Source organism: Hirundo rustica, chromosome 4 (assembly GCF_015227805.2).
Source record: "Hirundo rustica isolate bHirRus1 chromosome 4, bHirRus1.pri.v3, whole genome shotgun sequence".
In the NCBI taxonomy this organism is placed as follows: domain Eukaryota; kingdom Metazoa; phylum Chordata; class Aves; order Passeriformes; family Hirundinidae; genus Hirundo; species Hirundo rustica.
In genome coordinates this window covers 72,354,125-72,375,600 of record NC_053453.1, presented here as the reverse complement: position 1 = coordinate 72,375,600, position 21,476 = coordinate 72,354,125, and the positions used below count along the sequence as shown (strand labels likewise).

At 38.9% G+C, this 21,476-nt stretch overlaps 1 protein-coding gene across 10 annotated transcripts in view; it reads left to right on the top strand.

Moving 5' to 3' along the window:
• Positions 1 to 21,476, top strand: part of PIK3C2G (phosphatidylinositol-4-phosphate 3-kinase catalytic subunit type 2 gamma) — a 244,152-nt gene that overhangs the window by 23,898 nt on the left and 198,778 nt on the right. For 5 of the 10 annotated variants that reach the window (XM_058420387.1, XM_040063030.2, XM_040063041.1 and 2 more), the window contains 3 exons: positions 2,208 to 2,368; positions 9,882 to 9,930; positions 20,273 to 20,428. The gene's annotated coding sequence lies outside the window, so the exon portion shown is untranslated. The remainder of the gene's footprint in view (positions 1 to 2,207; positions 2,369 to 9,881; positions 9,931 to 20,272; positions 20,429 to 21,476) is intronic. The other 5 variants (XM_040063035.1, XM_058420386.1, XM_040063032.1 and 2 more) reach the window with 3 other exon arrangements.

Genomic DNA, 21,476 nt, shown 5'->3' with positions numbered 1-21,476 from the left:
CAAACAAAAAAATGAACAAACAAAACCCCCCCGAACAAACAAAACAAAAAAAAACAGTGGCCCACCAAAAAAAAAAAAAATAAACCAGTGGCACAACACATGAATGAAACACCATTGCTGGAATAAACAACCCAACTAATTTAAAAAAAAAAACAAACAAACCCTGATGTGAAGATGTAACTTCATTCATGGCAGCACTGGAAAAGTTCTTCCTCGTGTTCAAGCAGAACTTCCTGTGCATCACTTTCTGCCCCTTCAGATTTCACAAAAAAAAAAAAGAAAATTATAAGTTCATTTAGGTTATCCAAGTTTATGACAGCTTTCTTTTTTAATAATGAAGACTTCAAGAAAAGAAACAAAGTTTTTTAACCTAGATGTACAAGTTGCAGATTGCAAGGGAAACTTTTTGTGTTTTTTCTATGGGATTGTGGAACATGAAAAGAAAATGCAGTGAAGTTATGGTAAAATAAAAGCCTATAAAGCTACAGAATTTCTGCAATAAATAATTTTAGTATCACAATTCTGGGCTTCTCTTATTACTGCTCTCTATGCAAAAATGGCTACCAGAAATATTGTTACCCATTTCTTTTCTAATATGTCTTTTATTTTGTTTACCCATCAGACCCACTGCAATCTCAGCCTTCTAATTTATGTTTTGGAGTAAATTGAAATGTGGATTTGATAAAAGCTGCCTGGTATTTTACTTGAACAATAGATAAATCGAGTAACAAGGAGTTTTTAATGGAATTTTTGTTTTGTTTTGGGGAAGAAAGGCCTCTTTGTCAGAGACAAAGCAGAAAGCTAACTGAAAAAAATTTTCACTGATAGCGTGTTAATATCCAGAAACAAACAACAGGTAATGATTTATTCAACGAAGTGAGGACAAATGTCAAAAGCATTTTATACCATAAAGAGAAAACATAAAGTAAAACTTTTTCACTCCATCTAAATGCATTATTCTTAATTTCTTTTCATAGCTTTGGGCACAATACTTCCCTGTTAATGCAGAGATGCGGTGTCATCACTCAGGTCACCCTTCAGGTCCCTGCTGCTCTAGATTATCACACAGAATTATCTGTGTGCCTATTTGTACGGCAGTGTGCTTTTATATAAGGATGGAAATTTTCTGACGCTCTTATTAAATGCATCATGAAAATTATGACCTTATTTTTAAAATTCTGTATCTTAGCTGCTTTCAAGTCCAGCTAGAGGAAAGAAATTTTGATTGATCTCACACAGTGTTGGGGCGAAGGAAACTAATTCCTCTTCTGTGATAGAAAACAAGAAATGAGGGGTGTGGTGAGGTTTTGTGGGGCTTTTTTGGTTGGTTTGGGGGTTTTTTATTATTTTGTTTTGGCTTTATTTTTTTGTTTGTTTGGTTTTTTATTTAATGATCACTCTCGACTTCTAATTTGGGAATACATGGGGAAAAGCTTGCAGAACATGGCAGCATGAATTATAAATATTATGAATATGATATGTGTAATAGAGATAATACACAGATTATCTTTAATGATGCTGAGTCCAAACTTCCATAATGTTTTGGAGGGTTTTTTGTGAAGAAATGCCTTTATGGGTTGTTTATGGATCATTGTTTTTCCTAACATGGGCATACTTTACATAAAATACTGATTCTGAGCTGTCCCTAAAGTAAATTTTTGAGATAATTCTAAGCAAGCTAATGGAAATCTATCCTGGTTTTCATCCTGGGTAAATTCATAACCTGTCTTCCATTTGTTTTCAGTAGTTTTGCTTTCAATAATCTGTAGAAATATAATGAACTTTCTATTAATAAGAAAAAAGCAATATTCAATGGTTGGTGATCCTGTTATTGCAAGGTTGTTGATAAGAGGCAATCTTGTTTGGTTTATTCAGGTTTTAACCTTTGCATCCCTCTCAGTTTCATTTTAGAGTCACGTCCTAACACTGGTGCTCTATTTCAGTTAGTCAAAGGACAAATAATTGATTCATTATGGCCCAAGTCTGCAGGAAACAGAAGAACAACACTTAATAGTAATTGTGCTTATAGCTAGCAACCAAATCATGGAAGAACAAATAAATGTACAGATTTTAACACCCTGGCCAGAGCACAATTTCTTTATAGTATGGCTGATAGTATAAGTAACATAAAGAAATATTTCTGAGCTTGGTCTGTAAATTGTCTTTCCTAAATATAAGTTGAATTAAGGTTTTCACTTTTCTTTCAGGGTGACATTGAGACTTTCAGCAGGGCAAAGTGAAGTACTCTGAACTGCTATTGAATATCCTGCACTGCTTTATGAAGAATTTATTCAAGTTAGTGGCTGCTGATAATGACTGAAAATTAAATAACTACTCTTTCTTCTTAGTACTCCATGGAAAAACACAGGTATGAAAATGATCCCAAAGTATTTTGTTAAAACAAAAAACATTAGAGAGATGAAGGGACCTGTGATTTTGTGAATCTCTCAAGGTTGTTTTGTTATTTCTTTATTTTTCAAAAAGTAATTAGCTTTATAAATAAATAAATAAGCATTTATTTTACCTTATGCTTCTTGTGCAAGCTGCTTTCACACCTACTAGATTGTGTATTTACCTTACCCTGACTTTCAGGAGAATTTGCAGGTGTGTTCTCAGAAGGGGAAAATGTGTGGCTTGGTCCAGTTGTCCCACTGCCTCTCAACGTCTTTGCAATAATTACAATGGTTGGGGGTTTTCTTGTCTTTGAAGAGGCTTAGGATTGGTGTAGCAAAAAATGAAATTTAAAAAGTAAGGTTTTTCTTTGAGTCTGTAAATCACGCTTAGTAGCAACTCTTGTTTCTGAGTGAAGAGAGGGAGAACAGTAGAGATAAATGGAAAGAAGGGGGGAAGAAAATGAGATCGGTATCCTGTCAAGAAAAGCTCCTCATATTTTCCCTTGTTCAGGTTAGAAAATTATGAGCCCTATTTTTAATCCCCAGTTCACAGCAGCAGAACACCGGGTAGTTATTTCCAGCATCTGTTTGACATAAAGTAAGGTATACCCTGAAGAGACACTCCTCATAAACACCGAGCACCAGAAATACTGTTCGTATTAAATGGGACCACATGAATAATACAGGAGTCGTGAATTTAAATTATTACTGGCATTTGGAGAAAATGGCAGGATTTCAGCCATTAAATAACAACTTTGCTTTATTTCTGGAAACAGAAAGTTATTAAGTTTTAAATCATATCGATGCCGTGGCTCAGATACATTTCTGGTTCTCCAACCATCCAAACATGCCTTGACAGTGCTGTGTTGCACTGGAATTGTTTTCTCAGGGGTCTTCAGCCCACTGCTGTGGGACAGGTGAACTCTACCAAAATGTCATTGTCACACTAGGCACAGGTGCCAGAGGTTGTGGAGTTTTTGGGGTGCGTTGTCCCACCTGTGTTGTGTTTGTTTCTACAGTCCTGGAAAAGGGGATATCAGAGCAATTATTAAAGCTGTTAAGAAAATTAATCCACAAACACTAGAGGTTTATGTCCAAAAAGGAGACAGAGGAGTCCTTTTACTTTATTCGAATAAAGAGATAAGCAATAGGGCATTTCCCCTGGGGTCTCAGATTTTCAGAGGACACAGCCTCCTTTTTATCCTAATTTCCTGGCCACATTTCTCTCTCTCTATTTCCCCATTGGCTGAGGTACTTGAGAGGTACAGACTTCCCGAAATGCCTAAGACCTAAGATTCCCCTTTTAATGTATAACCCCCCTATTTTTTAATTCTTGCGGGATTTATGGGTTTTCTCCATTGTTGCTTTCATCTTTCAATATTCAATTTAATATTTAAAGGCAAATATCTTCTTTTCCATTCATCAATCAGTAGAATCCTTCCCATTGTTTCTCTTATCTCTCAGTGCTAGTTTCATCTACCAGCAGACCCAGAACTTGTTTGTAAAGACAAGTCTTGTCATTCCTCTCAAAGCTAAATGGGGCACAGAGCACTAGGAAAAGCACTGCCACAGGAACTGCTCCCACCTCTTTGGATTTTGCCTCTTTATGTATCCTTAACACTGCAGGACTGAATAAAATTGGTAAATGCATATCTTTGTACTCTGCAGTGCTCAAGGCTTCCCTCCCCATGCCTCATAACTAGTGAAATTAGGTTCAGGTGAATTGGAAAAATAAGGGTAGAAACAAGTGCCTGCTTGTTGATGAGGTTTATGTGGGGCTTATATCAGAATGCAGAGGAGAACAAGTTTGATTCAGACAATTTCAGCAGAGGAAGTCAAAATCCTCCCTTTTTCTGCTTTAAGAAAAGTGGTCTGTATGATCTTGAGAGAAAAAAAATTAGTCTGTCCTTGACTTTGCTTTGTAAAGTTCATTAAAAAAAAAAAAAAAAAAAAAAGAGAGAGAGAGAGAGAAAAGGTGCTGTATTTGCCCAAGTGCCAAAACATAAATACAAGGACTGTAGAGTCTCTCAGTTTGCCAGAAATCTCTCTGATTCATATTGGTTGGTAAAAAAAAAAACTAAAAAAAACAACCACTGGGTATGGTTACCGTAAGAAAAGAAGTGATTTCTCTGGACTTTCAGGTCTCTTGCTACTACAGTTGCTACTTCAAAAGGGGAAATCCAGGAGAAGATAAAAAGAACCGGTTAGAGAAGTGACCTGACATGAAAAGCTCAGAGGCTTGAATATGTAGGAGTTTCACACTTCTCTTCATCAGAGAGACAAAAGACGATCAGAAACCAGAATACTAAACTGGGGGAAACACAGCTATGGAAAAGCTGCAAATCCAGCAGAACTAAAATAAACTCCAAGAGGAAAACACCTTTGGGTTTTGAAAGAAGCACTGAGCATCACAGGAAGCTGCACGCTGGAGCTTAGGCACAGATAAGACTTGATAAAAGCCAGGCTGACTTAGAATTTCAGTAAAGAAGTCAAGGCAAATAGGTAAAGTTATTTTCAGGTATATGTACAAAAAAAGAGAGACTAAAGAAAGAAGGTTTTAAGTTGGAATAAGAGAAAGAGGCAAAAAGGCAAAATAAATAATGTGACACAATCGGTAAGGATGATGAGGCTGAGTGTTGGGCTCTCAGACAGGAGAAAACAGGAAAGAAAAAGGGAGAGAGGGAATGAAAGCTGAGATGCAGTATATTTCATTTATATTTATTTACCTTTGAGAAATAAAAAGAATTTGTGGTTCAGCAGTACAGGTACAGGCTGTTATGTCTTTTTTTGTTTGGTTGTTTTTGGGGTTTTTTTGTTTGTTTATTTTTAGGATCAAAAGCATCCATTTCTGTTGTCATGTGCAGGCTGCTGCTTTAGAAGAAAGCTGAGCTGAAAAACACATGTGGAGAGGGCACTCACAGAAAATTTCTGAGCCAACACCATTGTGGTGTGTCTGTGGGACAGGAACACACAAACTGAGAGTGGAGACAAGGCAGGGCAGGTGTTGCACTCAACGAGCTGTGCTGCAAAAGACACCTGCATTAGAGCCCACAGCTCTGCTCTGTTCCTCCAGCAGGACAAACCCAACCTGAGCTAGGAATGCTACCAAGAGGATGAAATGACTTTTAGAGAAGTTATTTTTAGAGTGCTACAAAGAGGGTGAAACTACTTTTAGAGAAGCTAGCCAAGAAAGGGAAGCTAGAACAGCTCGGGGTGGTTTTTTGTTTTTTGGTTTTGTTTTTTTTTTTTTTACCATTTAGTAAAACTAACTCTGAAAAGGGTTGTTGTGGTAATGGAGCATTAAAATAAGAAATATCACTGATATGGAAGTATTTCTGGAGTCACTGAGGTGGTTTTGGCTTGGGGTGAGGGAGAAAGGGAGGCTGATTCCATCCAGTCTTGGGCAAACAAGCTGTCCATCTTGTTTAGAGTCACAGGGACTTTTTTTTTTTTCCCTTTTCTCCCCACACAAATATCCATATATTATTCATATCCAAATCTATTAAGGCCACCAGTGCATCACAAATCGTGCTGGTATTTTTTCCTGCCATGAGCAGCGTTTTTATTTGAGAAACCCGAGTAATCCCACATTCCTAAAATAGCTTGCATGTTACCCCTTTCCTCCTTCGCACATTCCTGAAATTCTCCCGGCTTCTGAAAGATAAGGCTTGAAAATTAACTTTAAAAAAAAAAAAAAATTGCAATATTCTTCACTTCATCAAATACATTTGTATGATCCACATGAAGACAACAATAAGATCTGTTTTTTTTCTTCCTTCTGTGTAGGGGAAGATAAAATGGAAATAATGGTTCTTAAGGCTAATTAAATCAAAGCAACAGCAAGGCAGCCACAGTCTAGATTAAGACACTTCTCAGGAAATCAAATTAAAGATAGGTTAAGGCCCTCTTTTTGTGTCCAATGTAAAATATTGTGAAAGCCCTACTCCTTATCCTTAGCTTCCTTGTGCCACTTCTCAATTAATTTTCCCCTCACAGAAATAAACATTTTAATCAGCGTATACAATAACACCAATCACTGATGGTAATTACTCTAAGTAAAATCGCCTTTTTTATTGTAGCAAATATAAAATGACAATTCTAATTAGGTAACATCTCTAATGCCTTAATGATTTCAGCCCATTTTCCATGTTTGTACATGAAAGCTGGCTCCATATTTTTGCTGTTACCAAAGTTGCGCAGAGATATTATTGGGCTTTAAATGTTTATTGTCGTCTTCGCAAAGTGGCTTTTATTTTTTGTTTACGTTCTAAAAGCTTGGCAGAGTAATGGCAATCCACAGACTAATGGCTAATCTGGGTTTGTGCCAAAGGAGCGGTAATAGCTACAAGCGCAGAAAAAACCATCAGAAGAGTAAATGCCAAATTAATCCCTGATGCAACTCTTTTGCCTTAGTGCAGTCATGCTGGAAAACGCATCTTTCACAGTGTGCATCCCGTTAGAACCCATTATTTTCCAAGGGAGATTGCACGTATCAGGATAGTCGAGCTCACAGGGTTCAGCCCCTGCTTTTTTGTCTGAAAGGATCCCAAACCACGCTTCAGCTGTGGCCTGTGTGCCCTGACACTGGAAACAATCACACTGAGACTGGAGCGACACTCTCACAAGTGAATTTAGCCCTGTTATCACTCTGAAATCCCAGAAAACCCCTCAAGTGATAAGTAAATTGTGCCAAAGACAAAAGAGTTGCATGTTTTAATGGTAACACTACGTTTTTGTCGGTTTTCTTTTTTCCTGAATGCTACCATTTTGACACTTGCAACATTTTTTTTTTTTTTTTTTAAATATTAGTGCACTATTCCCACAAAATAAGAGAGTTTTTTTGAAGAAGAGAGCTCATAAGCTTATTGTCATTTGTTATGTTCTTCAGAGGACAGCAGCAGAATCAGCACGGATTTAAATTCATCGTGCTCCCCCCGCCCAGAACAAAAGGGGGAAAGAGAAGGAGGGTTCAACCACCCTAAAAAGAGGTTTTGGAAAAAGCTGAGAAGTGTTATCTTATTATGATGATGTACTGAAGAAGATAGTTGCTAGAGGCTGAGCCACTCACCTCTGCTCTCCGTCGTTAAGGATAATTTGGTTTAGTCAAACAGAGGGACGCAATGCCTCACTGATTTAAAATGGATGACAGCAGAAAGTACTTTGGGCATTTTTTCTCCCCTCCCTGGTATTTTTTCTGCATTCAGGAGTGTATTTCTCCATGACTTCTGTGTAGTCAGACTGTAGTTTGAGGAACTCTTGGTTCTTCTTTACCCGCGTAGGCTGCTAGCCCTGGAAATCAAATAGCTCTGCGTGGTTCTCTGATCATTGCTTGTGGACATGGTGCTTCCCTGGATAGGTGAATTCTGTTGGATCTCTAGAAAGCTCTTCTCTTCCCTTCTTCTGTCTTCCTAGTCTGCTTTTGATGAATTTTGTCAGCAGGACCATCACGATTATCTTGTCTAAACAGGGGCACCAGTGCCTGCACTAACTGGCCAAATGTAATACATTCACTGTTCCTGTTTTCTGTCTCTGCTACCAATTACTGCAGCAGCCTTACACATTATCTCTCAGAGGTTTTATCCAGTTGTAGCCTAGTCTTAATCCATCAAAATCCTGGCCACATTCATGTCTGTGCTTGCAGTCATCCCTGTTTGATTTGTTTTTTATTGGAGCCTTGCTGCTATTATTTACAGAATTTTTGTGATCTCCTCATCAATCATGGGAGATCAGGGTATCACGTGTGCCTCGAGCTGCATACTCTTGGTGGGTTGATGAGGGTTTCAGCTGATCAATGCTGTTATTTTCCCTGTGTAAGTGAATGATTGTCCTGAATTCAGAGCCTTTGTACAGTGAAAAAGATTTTCTTTGGAGATATCTGCCAATACCCTCTGGTTCAAATGCCTCTGTGAACCCAGAATTCTATGGTTGCTCTAATAATTCATCAGGTCTGTATCTGCACTTCTTGGGGAATGAGATCACATTTATTCCCTGTAAATCTGTACATAACCCAGTGACCCGCCTGGTCTGGAAATCCACATTACATATTTTTCCCAAGGTCTGTGTCACTCTATTATCCCTTGTTTACACATTTTTTAAAATATTTTTTTAAGCTTAATTCATCTTTTTCAGGTTCAGCTGGTTTATCTGCAAAGCATTTACTCAGATACGGACAGCATGGTCATTGAATACAAGTAATTTCATGTTTTCCATTAGGCCCCAGGGGAAAAAAAAAAATAAAATTAATTACTTCCAGTTGCTTTCTCTCATGTGGGAATTTTTTTGTGTTTTACCTGCCCCTTTTTGCTAGCAGTGATGTTCTTGATTTCTTATATTTCAAGATTTCTATTCACCTTTTACTCTTTAGACATACTAACAGGTTAAATGCAGGGAGTTCACAGTTCTAGATTCCGGCTGATGGAATTTTCAGTCCGGTCTACTAAGCCGGGCAGGCTCGTTGCTAACAGTGAGCTGTTCAGTGGAAAATACTGGATACAGACAGGGAGATGGCAGAAATGGAAAACAGTTCTCTGTTTTTCATGATCTCTATTGTCTTGCCAAATTGTTGTATTACTGTGAATGCTGCTCTGTAAACAAAAAGAAACCCCAAACCAGATTCTGGAAGACAATACCAAAGGTGAGATGTTTCTGGTGGCACCAAAATTAGGTAGTATCAGTTAATGCATTTTGAGTTTGAATAGAACCATGAGGATGCACAGCTCTGTGTGGTGAAACCCTGCCCCAGTACTTGGAGTGAAGGTAATAATGGTGGTTGAGAGGTGAGCTGGTGAACTTGCATCTGCTTCTTTTGGTTTATGACTAAAACAATGTCACATCAGGGTTATATAATAATAAGTTATTATTGTAAGTGATATAATATATAACTATAATAATATAATATGTTTTATAATATATGTTAAGTAAGTTTAAAATATAATATAATAATATAATTTATTATTTTGTAATAAATAAACCTGCTGAGGATGTTACTAGAAGAGTCTGCCTACCCTTTGCAGAACAGCATAAGCTTTACTGCACAGCTGGGGAGGTCTGACAGTGATCTGTTTTACACAGTTGGAAGAATAGCTCCAGAATGTATGCATTGAATAGCCTCAAAAACAGGTTTGAGAATTGTTTCTCTGTTTCCTCTTGGAGAACGACTTCCTTGGGCTGATAATCAGTAGTCACACAATTGATTCCTCAAAAAAATTAAAGGATATGTAATAATACTGAGCTGAAAAATCTTCCCTGTATGTTGTGATTTTATGAAACACTTTCCCTCTGAGGTAACAGAAATGGTTTAAGACTCACCTAGAACTGAATGCCAAAGTGAAATAGTGCCAATCCTTCCTCTGGTTTCAGTGAGCTCTGGGGAAGGCACAAAAAGTGTAAAATGCTGTTCTGTATCACAACCGAACAAAACAAAAGGAAACAAAACTTTAAGATGATTGTTCCAACATTAACTTTGCTGTTCCTCCCATGTGTCTACAGCAGATTGTTCTGAGCCAGTAACCAGCAATGTTCCAGTCTCTCACATAAGGTAAGAGTATGTTTGGTGTGTGTTTGCAGGTTGCACCACCATAACATCATAATATGTGATGAAATTGGATCAGGGTTTTTTGGGTGACTTCTCTGCCATGTTAAATACTGCATGTACTTGAGCATTTTGCCCTCAACCTTCTACAATAAACTCTTAGCTCTGTTATCACTCACAGGTCTGTCTAGAATAGTTTACTTCTTAATGCCTCATAATCCTGAAGTCAAAACCTCAGACTTTTTTTTTAACACTGTTCATAATTACATAGATTATTTTTTTAAAACTGTTATTTATTTATTTTCCGAATTTCTCTCTGTACCTCAGTATGCAGCTTGGGTCTCCAGCACTGGAGATCTGTCTCGTAACCTCAGTGATCTCTCACACTGTGTCCTCAAAAATGAGCTGCATTTGCTGTAGGCCTGATATCAGCGCCTGGTTTTTTTTCCTTTTGGAGCCCAATTGCTTTTGCAAATGTATTTCTGTCACTGTCTATGAGCCTTGCTTTCTTATTCACTTTGCTGGTTTTGGTTTTTTTTGTGTCTTGTTTGTTTGTTTGTTGTTGTTGTTTTAATTAGAAGAACGTATCACACTTGCTGTTCAGGTTAGTTGTCCTCTCTTCTAACACTCTGCCAAGACTGACACAATGTCCATTAAGTTCCTCAGCAATTCCTCTCTGTGTTGGCCCTGAAAAGGAAATGTTGGACCTAAAAAAGGAAATGCTTCTTCCCACTCCATCTTCTGCCAGCACTTCCAGTTTACTGATCTCTTGTGTGTGTGAGAACACAGCTGACCATCTTTGATCTGGCTGGCTGCTGAGCTTTGTTGTCTTATTGATGGATAAACGTGTGAGGTTTTTGGGAAGCAGTTTTGGGAATGTCTTATCCTTGCTGATGTGCCAGAGATGACAACTAGTTTGTCAATAGTTTCATGGCTGTGCTCTCACTGTTACAGAATCCAGTATCTGCAGTTATTTTGTAGCTGTTCTTTTCCTTCAATTTTAAACTATCTCTGTATCAAAGAATTTTAGCTCATCATCTTTCAGTCTTCTAGAAGAAAAGCTCTGTTTAGCTTCTTGAAGCACATGAAATTGAAAACCCCAAACATTTCCATTACCTTCAAATACAGTTGGCACTAAACCCATGCATTAACGCTTATTTACTGTGTTAGTCTGGGATCATTCTGAGGTCTTGTGAGGGCACTCAGAGTGAAAAAATTGCTGTGATCTTTGTTCATCACCATTTCTGATCTCCTGCAACCATAGTCCATGGATTTAGGATGGTGGGGTTTTTTGTTTTATTTTTTATTTTTTTTTTTCCTTAGTTAATTGTAGAACAACTTTGTTGACCGATTCAGGAAATGTAGGACAAACGAGAACAGGCTGCTCTGAAATGTTTGGGTTTCAGACAGAATTAAAGTGAAAGCACACAGTTCTAGCTTATGTGCTTGCCCATGGCAGGGCAGCTGGTGATTTTTAAAGTCCCATCCAACCCAAACCATGTGCTTCTATGTCCAAAGCCACAGACACATGATGGGATGCCCAAAACAAGGCTGCTGAGGTGAATTAGGGTGGTTCAGCTCACAGGCTCTTTTGACCATTAAAGTACACCCAAAGCACTATTGACTGTTTTCAAGAGAGTGGTTCCTGCTTTCTCCCTGTATCCTGCTGTAAAATATCTGTGGGCCTGACTGACATGAGAAAGCATTGCTGCTGCTCTGAAACAAGAACAGAGAGCTAAGCTGAAAAGCAGAGTTGCATTTCCTTCATAGTGATTTCTTCATTGGCAAGAAATTTGCCAGAAAGTATTCCTGAAAGCCTTGGATAAGTTTTTCTTTAATCAGAAATCACAACACAGGGAGTGAGGAGGGGGAAGAGCACTGTGGCTTCTCTGACAATTTGATTATGTATTAAGCTGAGCTACTAATTCTTATGAAATCAGAGAGCGTTCTGGGGAGCTTCATTGTTAGAGGCTTGCACTGTTTAACACAGAGAAAAAAAAAAAAGGAAAAAAAAAACAACAGAAAATGAATTATGATAGGATTTTTCTTTTATCACTTTAATAAACTTCTCTGGGGTACATCAGTAATCCACTGCACAACTTCTCCCACCCCCTCATCCCTTCAAATCCATGTATTCCGCACTGACTAGTCTAACGTGTGAGGAATGATACTACAAAGAGACTCAGAAATATGTAAAGATCCCTGTGCCTTCCCTGAATATGTTAAAATAGTCAACAAAAACATGGTAATTTAAACTCCAGTTCATTTGATCTAATATTAAATTAGCTCCTCTTGGGATATCCTCTTTTTAATCAGTCAGAACACTTTTGTACGCTCACATATTTTTCTGTGGGGTTCATTAAGAGTTAAGGAATTGAACAGAACTGCTTCAAGTAGAGATGAGAGGCTTCTCCTCCACGTTTCCCAGATCATTTTGACCTTGGGATATTTGGGGCATCAAAAGGGTGAAACCTACTTCACTGTTTAGAAGCAGGGCTGTCACTGATGTCAGCTCCAAAACATGGGGATAAAAGCTCTGTTATTTCTCAAAAATCCACTCAGTCTGAAATAGGAGATCCAAAATCAGTTCAAGGGTTTGGTTTGGAAAAAAATTAGATGTAAAGGCATTGGAGAAAGGCAAAGTTAAGGTGAAGTTTTGTTCTGAGTACGAGTCTGTATGAGAGAGGTGGTGGGAGGAACAAAGGAACAGCAAAGCATACAGAATTGTGAGATTGTTTTCGGGTTTTTTAATTATTATTTCTTTACTTTCATTACCTAATTTCTTAACTTAACAGTTCTACTTAACAATTTCTCTGTGAAAGGTATGGTAAATATCCTTGGACTTGCATATAATCAGGATAGAAGCAAAGAGACTCTGAAAAAGGGTTTATTTCCATTAGCCATCTTGCAAGACCAGCACCTTTATGGCAGTGGAGGCTGCTGGCCAAGCTGCTAAGGGCTTGTAATTTACTTTTTTTGTGTGTATGAGGACTAGAAAAGAGAAAATATATTATGGACCTTTTTATGTAAAAAACCCAAACTACCCAAAACAAAAAACAACCCTGCACACACTCTGGAGTTGTTTTGTTGGTTTTTTTGTTGTTCTTTTTTTTTTTTTTTTTAACAATCCCCTTGAGTCCATTAACTTCATTGGATGCAATTCTAAAAGAAATAGCTTTGGATTAGCTGGCAATTGAAAACCCCTCAGGAATGGGTTAGCTCGTATACACGCTACCCAAGAGAAAACAAAATTGTCACATATTTTGCTTAAGGTGTGGGAGGAAAAAATCAAATCAAATAGCATTTTACAAGTGCATGTAATAACTGGAATTTAAAACAAGATATGTATTATTCAAGTAATTCTAAGCATGGTATAGTGAATTTTTCATGAAGGTTAAGAAAAAAAATGACAGAAATATCATTTAAACTGAGTGTTTTTGATGCTGAACTTGAAAGTGGGAGATTTAATAGAACTTTTTTTTTAATATGACGAGTCTCAGATAACATCATATTTGGCAAAGTGCTTTATTGGTTTTTGGATTAGAGTTTTTCTGTAAATTTTTCTTTTCAAACTAATAAAATCGATGTAGCTGTCATTTTGGATTTGATCCCTATTTTGTTTTGCCTCAACAGTGTAATCTCAATCAGTCTAACTTATTTTTATGCTGCATTTACAAGGTATAAAGATGACAAATCACTCATGTCTCAGTGCCGGTATTTTATCAAAAGTTTCAATGATTATCAGGGCTGAGGACAGCAGGGAAAGATGAGGCTCAGAACAGGAGTTGTGTGACAACAAGGGCTGGGCAGATTCTTCTTTCCTTTGCCCCACATTGCATTAACAGTCCCACATAAATGAGTTTTGCACTGGCCAACATCAAATTTTGCTTGTCCTGAGCAAAGGCAGCAGAATCCATGGGGAAGATGAGCAGTGGGGTAATTGTTCTGGACCTGCTGAGGTCCTTGTTTTAACCTGCACCTCGCTCCTGAGTTGTGTCATCTGTGATGCGACCTTTGGACCTTCTTTTGTTGTTGGGTTCCTTCCTGACTCCTGGTGAAAGGGGTGGTCTTGAGAGGCATCCAAAATCACCTCAGCCCTGCTGCAGAAATAAGCAGGTTTGAGAGCAGGAATGTGACATATAAATGTCTTCACTGTGAGTATTGCCCTGATTTTATCTAGATTCTAAACACCAAAGGGAAAGGAGTGGTTTTTCACCATGCTTTCATGCAGCACATGTCAGAATGAGGCCTGAATCTCAGGTGAGACATCCAGGTGCCATTGCAGAATGCTACAATAATGAGAATTAAACTCTGATAGCTTGAGAAATGTGAGGTTTCTTTCCTAGGAATTTATACATTTTTGTGTTGTTGTTTTTTATTAGGGTTTACCTGAACTTTTTGTTTCAATAATATTTTATCTCTGGCATGTAAGATGATGTTGAGAAGACGGAAGTCCCCTGAGCATCATCTGTTGATCAGGTGAAACGTTTCAGGGGAAGGAGTTGCAGAGAAGCATTTCTTCAATTACAATTTCTTATTCCCTACCTTCTGATGACTCACAAGGCAGCAGGAATGTAAGCAGTGAATTTATCCTCAGAGGTTCCATCTCGTGGCATTTGAGATGATTAGAGAATTAGGAGGTGGGATTAATGTGAAATATCAGGCACAGGTACACCTCGTGAAGGTGGAGGATCAAATATCAACCTTTGGAAAGGAACTGCAAGCTCTGAATCAGAATTACAGCGGCCTAAATGAGGAGGCTGAAAGGGCGAAGCATTTATCTGGAGCATCAGAAAGCATGCTCTGGGCCTCCAGAGGAAAATGGAGCTGGCAGAAAATTAAACTACAATTAAGAACTTGCGGTTGCTTGGAATGAGAAAGAACAACTCAGATATAAGTGAAATAAGGAGATGATCTAGGAGTTGCTTGGACTTTGCCTTTCAGCTGCTATTGAAGGGGCACAGAGATTTACTGTTTTCCTCAAGTTGGTTTGTTTTTTTTTTTTCCCAGTGGTTAAAGTACATATATTTCACATTTTTGCAGCCTTTAGTGGAACTCTCTTATTTGTTCAGGAGGCTGTAAAGAAGTATTGGTGTGAATGAAAAGCACAGGACAAGAAAATCACTATTATTGCATAAGGAATCTACTTCATGGGGAAAAAAAAAAATGTATATTGTCCTCATCTGGGAAAGTAAAATCTGCATCTCAAGAGCAAAACAGTTTCTCACCAATACAGAAGAGTTCTTGGGTTTTGATTGCTAAATTCTCTACTTTCACTATCGAGTTCTGCCTTGTGGATACCTGTGAGTATCAAAAAAGAAAGTACAAAGCCTTTTCCTTGCACGTTTTCTTGGAGGAATATGGTTAGAGACTTCTGCAGGAATAAACAAATGGAGGAATTTAAGCACAGAGAAAGTGACTCAAGTTCAGAGGAGATCCAGTAGCTGAGCCCTGATCTCTTGAGGCTCTGTCTGATGCTATTGGGTGCCAGTTTTGGATGGCAGTGATGTGGTGTTTTTTAGGATTTCACCCCTTTTCCCTCAGGTTTTTTGCTTTTTTCTGAAGGGCAGTAAAGGAATATATCACCTTGTTGCCAGCAGGGCTAAGGAAAATGAGCCAGAAGCCTTAGTCCTTTCCATGTGGTCTGTTGAATCTGGTAATATTAGAGGTGTGTTGGACATGGCAGCTCAGGAGGGAGATGGCAAAGACTGGAAGGACAGGAATAACTCATGTCTCAAAAAAGAGATTCTCCTTGGGACTGGCATGATATTTATCAATATTAAGGAAGTGTTGCTATGAAGTTCTGCTAAGTAAGAAACGTTTTAAGGGATTTTTATACAATCTTTTCACTATTTAGCATGTAAAGGAATTTACTTCAAAGGACATTCTTGGTATCCTCTTCTTTATTTTCTTCTGAGGGTAAGTCAAATTTGTACTCTCCCAAGCTCTGAAAACCCTGAAATCCTTTTTCGAGCTTTACTGAAAACAACGACAACAACAACAACAACAAAACCACAAAAAAAACCCAACAACAACAAAAAAACAGCAACAACAACAACAACAACAACAAAAACTGGGGGGTTTTTTTGGGGTTTTTTTTTGGGTTTTTATTTAGGAAGTTAGTATCTTGATATAATGAATTGGACACAACTAATTAGCTACGGCACCACAACTGTGAAGATTTCTGTCAAGTGAACTTCAAAGCTTTCATGCTGACTGTTTGCAGGAGAGTCTCCATGCCACGATCATCACTGAGCTTATCTGCTGCTTTTAGTAGTATCAACAGTAATACGAGGTAGATAAAAATGTATATACACTGTTTTCCTCTCTAGGAGAGGAGGCTGGAGGTGTGTGGGCATCCTGATGGTTGTAGCAGATTTTCAAAACCCACCTGAAGCACACACAGACACAATCACATTTCATTTAGGCACACAGAAAATTGACCCATTTCATTTATGAATTCCAGTTATTTAAACCAGGTCTAGAGGTGTGTTTTGAGTCAGACCCACAGGGCAGACTTTTTCATTTATCATGACCGTTCCCCCTGTAATACAGACTTTTTCTTCACAGGAGGTCTAATAAGGTACGATTGTAAGAAGGTGTGGTTTGTGTTTTAGTGGAAATGTCTATCAGCCTGTATTCCTCTCCCACATGTGAATTCCTGGGCTATTTCTGCATGTGCAAAGGACTCTCTAATCCCCATACTAAATGTGTGAGTGTCCTTGTAAAACAGGTATAAACAGTCTGAGTCTCCTAAAAATAGTTAGGGTTTTTTTCCCAGTAAACATTTGATTTCATGCTTATATATCGAAGACAGAATATTATTTTTAAGTTGCAAACTTTTTCTTTGCCCATTTCATCAATTTAATTTTGTTCCTCCACACTCCAAATTTTCCTTGGGGGTGTTTGCAACATTTTCCAATGAAGTGTTTGTTGCAGGTTTAATTAACTTTTTGCTTGTTTTCCTTTCTGCCATTCGACTTGAATTTTAAGGTATTTAGCATTAATAATGGTCTCTGCCTGAAGGAATTTACGGTTAAAAAAATAGGGATGTGTACAATATGTGGCAGAGAATGTCTTATTTACCATTGTAAACTGGGCTCTTGCAGCTCTGGTGGAAACACTCTGTTGTAGGATGGGGCTTGAGTGAAAAGCTGTAAATGGCTTTAACACAGCTTCTTCCTCATGCCAGTCAGCACCTCCAGAAAAATGCTACTGGCAATGACAATAACTACTCGAGGTTCTCACAACATTTCCGAAACATTTGAGGAGTATTACTTCCCCCACATACCTTCCCCTTTTCCTTATAACCTTTATTTTTTCTCCCCTGCGCTCAAACCGGTGCTCTGATGAATGAATGGATGTACACAGAGCACTGATCCTTACCTTATTAGCCTGCTGGATCTGATTTTATCTCGCTCAGACAGAATTTGGCTGCTGCTCAACACTGGCTGCTGTCACACATGTTGCTGGGCATACTAAGAGCCACTTTGTCACCGTAATGGATTGCTGGATGGGGGACCAGCTCATCCCTATTCAGCAGAGGAGCTGAGGAATATTCATACTTTTAGGAAAGTGTCCAAGCTGTTGACCTCGGTGTTTGCTGCAGGGATGGAGCGCCCTGATGTGCTTTGCTGAACTTGTACCCTCTTTGTTTGTTAAGCACTGATGATTATTTCTGCAACAGAATGCCCGCTCCTGGCATCTCTCTCGTGCTAGAGAACTGGGCTGTGGCCACTTTGCTTCCTCCAGCACTCTCATGATAAGTTTTAAAAAGCTTAAACCACTATTACTGAATTGACGGTGGATTCCAAAGGGGTTCTTTTTTACCAGGGTTTTAAAAAGCTGTGCCAGATCTAACCTGAGTGCATTTAAGGTGTGGGTGCAAACACAGCTGTCAGAAATCAGTGAGATTTTTATGCAGAAAAGAGCTGCACTCACACAGCAGCTTTCGCTTCACAGAGCACGCATCTCGGTGCGTGGTTTGCAGGCTTAACCAGGCTTGGGAAGTGGCAAGGTTGAAACGTGGATGTGCAAGCAGGAACTTGCTCGTGGTCAGGTGAACCTGGCAGAGAAGGGAGAACTTCATCTGCTGCTCAGCTGCCTGGATGTCCATGGATGTGAGGTTTTTATCTTCTTTTCTTCCCATTAGAGGCGGGATTAAAGCATGGGAGATGCAGTTTTTCATGTTTGGACTGAGATGTTGATTAATTCTTATCTATAGTACAGTCCCATCAGTTGTGAGTTCTAGCCAACAAGGTAGAAAATGGCTCTAACTCTTACCAAGGCCTTTTAGGCATAATTTGTCCAATAACGAGATGACACCTACATTATTTTTACTTTTAACCCAATAATTGACCACCTGAGGTCCACAATGTGGATCCTTTCACCCTGTTACAAAACACCACTCAAATTCATGAAGAAGGTGAAAGAGGAACTTAGCCAACACCCAAAATCCTCCATCTTGTTATATATATATTACTATATTCTAAAACCTTAAATCCTAAGTTTTGCACCTGTGATATCACACACTTCCATTCAAACTCCACACCCACAATCCCAGTGCTGTCACTCAATTTTGGGAGCCTGTTCCACAGCTTCAGGTCAAAAGCAGTGTTTGCTTGAGGGTCAGTGCCTGTCAGCACAGAAAGCCTGGAATTCTCAGCTTGCAGGGTTCCAACAGCTTTTCCTGACAAACACTGAGGGCAGTTTACAGTGAGTTTGATTGGCACAGCATATTCTGAGGAGATGTCCTTTCAATTGCATGTAGAAATCATGGAGTATAAAGATGGTGGTTACTAAAGTCCCGTGAACAGACTTTTTCTACTTGAATTTAAAATCTGCAATCCCCGATGTTTAAAGCCCACCCCCTCCTCTGCTCTAAGTTAAGCACTGTTTTTAGCAATGGTTGGTTTTCACGCTTTGCAGTTCCCTTTGTGCGTTGCTTTGATGGTTCACTGGAATGCTTTAACTGGAAAAATGTAATATTTCCAGAGCTTACAGTGTGATAAGTGCTTAGCTCAGGGGCCATGTGTGGGCCAGCTGGGCAACTCCAGCAGCACGAGGAGAAATGAGTGTGAGTGGCTGCAATTCCGTCTCCTCTGTGGGAAAACCTGGTCACTGCATCATCCCAGCCAGGCAATTTGAAAAGCTCTGGCTGCACAGTTGGACTCTCTTCTTGGACTTGGAGGAGTGAGGCTTACTTTTTGTCCAGCTGTCAGAATATTTTACGGATCATGCTGGTAATTTTTCACTTGCCTGAGTTTTCTCCTGTTTAATCCTCAGTTCACTGGTCAGGACTTCAGTCCTTTTCTGGTTTCCTTTTTGGGAAATGCTTGATTCATGTGAAAATGTTCGAAAGTATTCTTCTACATGTTTTTTTTTTCCTTGTTTGCTCCTTTTAAAGTTCTTTAGAATAATATAGTGTGTTGCTGATTCACACTCTGGCTCAATGTAATCATTACTTTTTTTTGGGTTAGATTTTGTGGCTTTTTGCTCGTTTGTTGCATTTTTGGTTGGTTGGTTTGGTTTTTTGACTAGCAAAGCCATCATAGAACTTAGGAACTTTTGTGTTGCAATAAGTAACCTAGCAAGTTCTATATTCTAACAAATGATTTGGCTTTGAAGGATTAAGATTTTAATCAGAGAACTGAGATAAAATGAAAAATGTACAGTTATTTCCATCCGGGAATGTTCACCATGAGAATGGTGTAAGTTCAGCTGTGCCCATCATCAAGCTGATTCTTCCTGTCCTTCCAGAACTCTGCTCAGTGAAAGAGACAGACTTTATTCTATTTATTAAGCTGCTTTCATATGGGAAGACATCAATTTTATCTGTACTAGTGCACAACAGATGTCACTGAAAGAGGGAGCATTACCCACGTTGTGTAGAACCACCCCAAATAGGGTTTTATTCAAGGAGGAAACAAAGTCTTAACTTGTTCCACTCCTGCCCCTTAAATCCACCTGTTATGAGCTAAATACAGTGTGAAAGCTAAAGCTGCATTAGTACAGTGCATCAATTGACAGAGCATTGCCCAGCACAAAATCCCAAACCGAGTGCCATGGCCTTGTCCCTGATTTTAGCAGGATGGCTGCTGATCAGGAGCTCCAATAAATGACATTTAACAGCACTCATTCACAGGCCACCACACCATCAATCCTTGAAGTGCTTCATTAGTACTCCAGGTCTGGGTGGTTTCCCTTTCCTTACAGCAGAGACCAGGAAGAGTTCTTGCTAAGGACCTGCTTTGCAGAAGCAGCTCGCTGAACTTCCTTCCAAATATTGAATTGCACTGACCTTTTTTCGGCTTCTTTTTTTCTTCTTGATGCACTTTCCTTCCGTTAGAACTGTGCTGTAGGTCTTGTGGATATGCTGGCATCCTTCGTTCAGCGACTGCTGGAAGGAAACGAGCGCTGATTTCAGTTGTCCTTTTAAATCAAGGTGCAAAACAGCAAGCAAAGAGGGTGCAAAGGGAGAAACAGGCAGGAGACAGCTAAGGAGGTAAAGTGAGGCTCCATTTTTGTGAGTATGTCGTTTTCATCATGTCTGTTTGCTCTCCACAACGTTGTTTTCAATTGCTGTGGTTTCTCTTTGCTGTTATGTTGGGTTTTTTTTGTTTTTTTGGTTTTTTGCCTCCACTGCACTTCTGCTTTAGATAATGCCTTCCTTCCTCTGCTTATTTCTTTTTCCATCTTCTACTGCCCTCTTTGATGACTTTCTCCTTTGCTCCCATCCTTATTTGCTGTTCTTTGCTTCAGAATTTTTGATCCATTGCCACAGAGCTTTGCCTGGTTTATTTGTTTCCTTTTTTCTTTCCTAATTTCCCTTCTTCCTTACATCTGTCAGTATTAAGGCAGCCTATATCTTAATGTCTTAACCTTGCCACTGGGATCAAGGTAAAATATTCAGAAAAATGAAATGTGAGTTGAAATTAAACGCAAAATTCTCCTGCATTTCTCGTCATTTTCTCCTCTAAGACAGAGGATCAAAAACTTCTTGTGCATCAAAAGTGTCTTCAGGAAAAGTCAGAATCATAATTTGAATCTTGCTACCAAACTCAGCCTTAGGAAAGAAGTGTTTAAATTGTGTGTAGCGTTTTTCTGCTCTGCTCCCTGAAGCAGGGGTGAAGTCCTGGCCTATCTGAAGAGGGTGGCAGAAAGCCCCGTTAAACTCCTCTGGAGAGAGTGTCTGTCATCTGTTTTACTTTCTCAGCTTTTAATACCCTGAAAAATTGAATTCACTGAAGCAACAGCCCCTTCAGGCCAGGCTCCAGGGAATTCTAACTGCAGATTCCTCAGAGATGTAGAAGGATCATAAGCTGTTGCCTTTTGGCAAATAAAAGAACAAGGGAGCCCTGAAACCTCACAGTTCTTCCTGCAAAGTTTCTTAAGTTCATGGAGCTTACCAGTTCAGATGCGAGGGAAAGAGCAATGTGACAAGAGCACAGAAATGCTTGAATTAAAAAAAAAAAAAATATACAATGCAACATAATTTGTCAGGTTGTTGTTGTTTTCATGTTTTTTGGGTTTTTTTTTCTGGTGCCTCTATA